Raw genomic sequence first — 6,533 nt, forward strand, 5'->3', positions numbered from 1 at the left:
ACACCTGATTCACATTATTACTGGGTCATAAAGAGGCTGGTGCAGAACTTAACAACAAGCTGTCATGTGGATCAGGTGTGTTGCAGCAGGGAAACGTCTAAAACCTGCAGGACAGGTGCTGATCCTGCACTAAAGTGCAGCATATTGGTTTTCTTGAACTGCAATATTAGTATTTTACATTTCTTGGGGGGTCCAGATATATTTTGGTTCACATTAAAACTCTTGGATAAGTTATGTCAAGAGCATACTTACTAATCTAATAGATTTTCCATGCTCATCTCCAGGTTTTTGCCAAACTTTGTAAAGCAAAGAACTCATCCAGAGGAGAAGGACAAAGCATTAGTCAGCTTAAGCTCCAGATCAGTGCTGTTACTAAATGCAGGAAGATAAAGGGTGAGTACAGATTTTAAATTCCTTGGGAAATTACAATGCAGTCGTCTAAACAGACTAAATGGCAGATACTCATTACAACTAAGAGTGACTTGAGACTTGACTTGGATTCATATGGGAATGTAACAAAACATGAGAACTGTCAACTTCAGAGCTTCTGCTAATTTTTGCACTTTAAGCTAACAAGTTGTCATATGAAAGCAGAGATTCTGAGAGATTACTTACTTTTGCTGTTTTGTGGTGAAAAGTTTTATTCCACCTCAAAGAAACTCTGCTAATCCTATGACTCTGTCTTTGTTTGAAATTAATCATGAGGGTAGTTTCTAAACTACCAGGACACATAAAGTCCTGTTTCTATAAAAAATGAATGAGGTTTTATAGTGAAGTATTCAATCTTCCTAAGCTACACTATATTCACATGGTGTTTCTAACTGAATTTGGGGGCTATCCCTACATTCTCCTGACACCAACCATTGATAAATGTAAGTTTCTACATCATCAGACATTATTTCCCTAACCCCGGATGAATTTAACTGCTATCTTCACCCTTTCACTAAAAGTAATGTGGTTTTCTTTTAGGAAGAGACCATTTACATTTTCTACTGTGTTTCAGGTGAATACACTCGGACACAGTTACACATATCTTGATTCTGTCACTTCTGTAGTAATTGCACATACCTCAGCTTTCTTTTGAGGCCAGGATAATAGACACAGCCCTTGTAGTTGTAAAGATATACCATTTATATTTGGTATGTAATTTCAGGTGGAGGCAAAGAAAATAGGCCTCTTATGACAAGAAGAGGTTAATCTCCTTGTTATAACAATCTCTTCATTGTAGGTACAACAGAACAATTCTCACTTATCTAAATTATATGTTCCTTTCATATCTTCTAAGCTTTGTAGCTTTCTCTGAAATGCAGCATGCTGTGACCACTTTGTTTGCTTACATTTTAAATCCTTCATCATTTTCCACCCATCCTGGGATTGTTTTTAACTCGTACTTACACACATAGAACTGCAACCAAACAAATTATGACAAAAAACAAAACCAGATGAGGTTTAGACAAATGTCCAGAGGAGAAAATATCAAAACCAAAGTGATTTTAGTTGAAGCAGTTCAGTGTCTGATTGAGTTTTCAGAACTAATTACTCAGAAACAGAACAAAATTGTCAACCATTTAATTTCATACAGATATTCATGGTCCCCAGAGGCTGTTTCCCAATGAAAGTTAGGATTTTTTTGGTTCAGCTTCTTCCTCTGTTTATGTTTTTAAAACTATCAAATCAACTGCCAAGAAATTTAACTCACTAATTGAAACTGGAGGGTAAATCTTACAAAGATCTCTCTGTGTGGACAACCTCACTCACAAAAATGGCAGGTAATGTTTTCTCATCCTCCAGACAAACACCATCTTCCTGAGTTCCTTTCACAGGTCATTTCCTCTTTTCCAGGGCTGCTGGCTGCGCCACCATCTCTGTCTTTAAAGCTATGCATTCAACAGAGTTTCCAGAGGAAACCAAAAAGTGGGCTTGGAATAGCTATTTCTTAATTATTAAAAGCTGTAAGACCACATAAGAAGTAAATCCAAGAAAGACAGAAAACGCGAATGGACAAAGGGAGGAAGTCTGTCAGAGGGATGCAGTAAGCTCTTTACCAGATGTGTGGGAGCATTAAGAGTTCCAGGGAATCCACTAAGAACCAATACGCAATACATAATGAGGAGTCAAGAAAGCATGTCCACTGACGTTAGTTAGACCCAGACATGTTGGATTTAACCCACATGGGTCAGCCCTCTCCTACGAGGTGAGAAGTGAAATAAAACTACAACTTTTAGAATTAACCCCAAGAGGCGACTGCTGTGTGCTGCTGGGGCCAAAGTGGGGGTGTTTGGAGTTATGCAGCCAAAGACAATTAACGTAATCTGCCAATATACAAAACGTTTCCACCTTGACATAGGAGTTAGGAAAAGTGTGTAAACTCTGTGACCTTAGCAGTGGGAATGCCTGCCAACTGAAGCTGGTCTGAGTAGGGAAAAACCATAAGCTGAAGACAAGGTGTTGAAGAATGTGCTAGAGCAAGTCTGATTACAGTGACTCTAACTCCAGAATTACTGGACTTAAAGGATCTTCTATGTGTGTGTGTGTTTGTGTGTGTGTGTGTGTGTGTGTGTGTGTGTGTGTGTGTGTGTGTGTGTCTGCCGTGTGGTTCAAGAATGCACAGAAACACATGCCACAAAACTATCAGAATGAGTGTATGCGTTTTCCTGCTGTTTTCCCTATTTCTTCCTGCTGATACAATCGTGAAAAGGTTTAAACCACCTCTTTCGATCGGATTAAATATTCTTTCCCATGTTTACATGACTTTTTTTCTGATTGGACATTCAATCAGATTGAAAGTGCTTCATGTAAACAAAGCTGCTGTGGAATGGTTGCAAGTCCATCACACAGAGAGACAAAGAACAACAATTTAGAACCACCAATAAACCAAACATGCATGTATTTAGACTGTGGACGGAAGCTGGAGTACCTGGAGAGAACCCATGCATGCATGCATGCATGCACAGGTGGAACATGCAAACTCCACACAGACAGGTCCTAAACTGAGCTTTGAACCGGGAACTTTCAAGCTGTGAGGATGATACTATTCAGCTTGAAGTCAGACTGAATAAAATATTTCACTAAAATGTAAACAATGTATATACATAAAAAACAGTCTTTGTGTGATGGTGTTATTCAATGCAGCAGACATGGTCTGTATTTCCCCTGCTTCATTATTTAGAGTGTTCTGGATGTATTTGTGCAGCAACCATTGAGGGGGTTCCTGCAATATTGCAAAACCATCAGTGTCTTGCTGATCAGGATTGGGCTACACACACATAAAGTAGTTTTACATGAAATCATGTATGGAATCCTCCCCAGCTCCACAGAGATGAGTGAAATGCTGTGAAACCACCTGCTGAGGCAATTTGTAAACACTTTTTTAGCTAGCATTTAACAAAGGGTTAACTGTTGTTATCTGTATGTGTTGGGGCTTACCTTGTCAACACCGGTCATGGAGAGCCAGCCAGACATGCATGAAGTGTGCAGGCAGCATATTTAGTTTTTCAGTTTTCAGTTTTTTATAATGCATTGGACAGTTCTTAACTAAGTTTTTTATGCATCTGATTTGGCCACTTCTTAAACAGACTAACTTCTTTTTCACAACCACAGGATGTTTTTCCTCTTATGGTTCTTTAGGAAATGAGAAGCTACCAACTACTCATTGCGTCAATTGGGGTTAAATAACTTGTTGCTAGTTGAAAGATAATCACCCACAGTAATTATCTAATAGGAGGCTCCTGTTTGCTTAGTTAAATCCAGGTGGCAACTTTTTTTGGTCAGGCAGTGCATTAGCTTATTTTGAATTTGCATCACATCTGTAAAAAGTTGGAACAGCAGCAACAAAAGGCTGGAAAAGTAGTTGGTACAAATCAAAAACCGGGGGAGCATTTGACAACTACTTAGGTTACCTGACTGAGTATAAAAGGAGCATTTCAGGGAGGCAAAGTCTTGTTGATGTGAAAATGGGCAGAGGTTCTGTGTATTGTGGAACAACACTCAGCCCAGATTAGTTGAGTTTACTAGAAACTTGCTTGGAAACCCATTGCTTTAAACCATTTTATTTTTACAAATGCTGAAACTAAACGTGTGACGTATCAGCCATTACAACTTACTCAAACCCATTAGTTCAGTTATCTAATTTTCTTTACAGCCCCTTGTTTGAACTAATTCTCTTAATTGAGATTTAATCAAGTTGTTCATTTCTTCATTGACTTTTGTCATACACCTACTGATAAATTCTAGTTGATTCTTTGCAACAGGTTATGGGTCACGAAATGCAATTTGCAGAACTGAAAAGCTGATAACTGGTTAAGTCAATTACTATCACCTGTTAACCCATCAGACAACATACATATAAGCTCTGTCGTCGGTGGTCGGTGGTTTCTTTTCCTCTACTGTCCATTTCACTCATGGTACCAACTTTAAAATTCAAACAGGGCAGAACTTACTAAAAGGTTTATGTTCAAACAAAATCTGGGCTCAGAGTTCTTAACATATCTGGGCCCCAAAGGCTCATGGGAAATGCAGATTGAGTTTAAATTTTACCTTTATTTTATTGCTGTGCAATAAATTTGAGTTATGTACTTTAATTCCTGTGATATGTGAACAATTAGACAATGTCAGAAAGTTCTGTCCTGCCCTGTAAACTCAACTAATCCAGTGTAATTTATTTAAATATGAACAGGTAAAACTGAAACTGATTTACTGAAATGTGCAAACATGAATGTAAATATATAAGGCACATACACATATATATATATATATATATATATATATATATTATACACACATATATATATTATACACACACACTTATTTGAACACTTCCAACAAGCTTGAAAATCTGAGCAGCTTTATTTTTCAACATGTAGGGGTGGCTGAAGACTTTTGCAGAGTTCTTCAAAACTCCATGAATTTATCTTTGCCACTAAAGTGTGAAAATAATTAACAATTTATTTTCTTTACCTTAATCAAATAAACACCAGCTACGATTCAGTCTGTTTTTTTTTTGTTTTGTTTTGTTTTTTTTTTTTATCAGAAATACCAGAAAATTTCCAACTGTTGCACTAAGTGACCATGAATGCTTATCGTTATAAATTTACTATGATTTTCCTTTGATGCAGTTAATAACGCTGCCATTATTTTTTCACCTCATTACCTAACATCTGTAACACCCTCCACCCCATCCCTGTGCTGGTTGTGCTGGTATGCTGCTGCTCTGTGTGCAGGTGCTGGGTGCCCCCATGTGGTGAAGGACAACCAAAGCTCTGGTACGCTGAAGAAACACTGCAAACATGAGACACAGCACTTCCTTGCATATAGGGCATCTTAAAACCTTTAATAAACCAAAATACAAATATGGAACAAATTTCCTTTTGTACAAAGAGTTTACTGACACGACTCAACTACACACAGAATGCAGCAGAAAGAACAAGACGGATGAGATTGCTACAGATGAATGCTCTTCATCTTAATCTGAACACGGGCAGCAGACAGATCCATAAACAGAGAAACAGATATGGAAACAAACTTGTTTCAAGTTTGACATTTTGGAAGTGATGCTTGCAGTAAAGAACCGACATCAACAAATTGTTCTGTTGCAATAACAGTGAGGCAGTGTGGCATTTCCTTCAAGTCCGCGTCGCTGATACAGCATTAACACCGACCAGCTCAAATGTAATATCGCTCCCGGCTGGAGTCGTGTGAAGCTGCACAGTTCAAGATATAAGCTGCAGGGGAAAACAAGATGGATATGTATGCAAGCCCGTGTGTGACATTTAGTCAATGGGAATGAAATGTGAAGCCCTTTTGTTGTAAATTATTCTGAAGCCCCACTTCAGCTTTTACAAGAAAGAGTAAAAATGAACAGCGAGGCTCAAGCCAGCACACACTTTAGGCATGAATAAACACAGCAGCTTGTTTATTTTAGGCTGCAGTCACACAAGCACAATGCAGCTTTACTGTATGTGCAACAAACCCTTCGAAGAGTTTCTATAGCAACCAGGATGCAAAGAGCTGCAAATGAGACTGAGGTCAGACTGTAGGTACATCAGCCAAACAAACTAACATGTTTCTAAACTACCTCAACACAGAACTTTTCCACTCCATAAATAAAATCTGTGTATTAATTAGATATGCTTAACTTTCTTGCACACTCATGTTGTATACTATGTAAAAATAAATCATAAAAGAAAATACTGGTCTATGATAAGAACCTGCACTTATCTATCTATCTATCTATCTATCTATCTATCTATCTATCTATCTATCTGTCCATCTATCTATCTATCTACCTGTCCATCTATCTATCCATCTATCTATCTATCTATCTATCTATCTATCTAAACTTTCCTACTGATATATCTCGTGCACAGAGAGGTGTCAGTTATCTGTTAAGTTTAAAATCATGCTAGATGTGTTTGGATGAAGATGTCAAAACCTGGAAGCCAATCAGGTTCTGACCTCAGTTTACATAAAAATCACTTTCCTGTGTGCACATAAAAACATTATTAGTCATGTAATCTCCTTTAATGAACGGGCTT

The sequence above is a fragment of the Melanotaenia boesemani genome, chromosome 11, assembly GCF_017639745.1.
Source record: "Melanotaenia boesemani isolate fMelBoe1 chromosome 11, fMelBoe1.pri, whole genome shotgun sequence".
NCBI lineage: Eukaryota > Metazoa > Chordata > Actinopteri > Atheriniformes > Melanotaeniidae > Melanotaenia > Melanotaenia boesemani.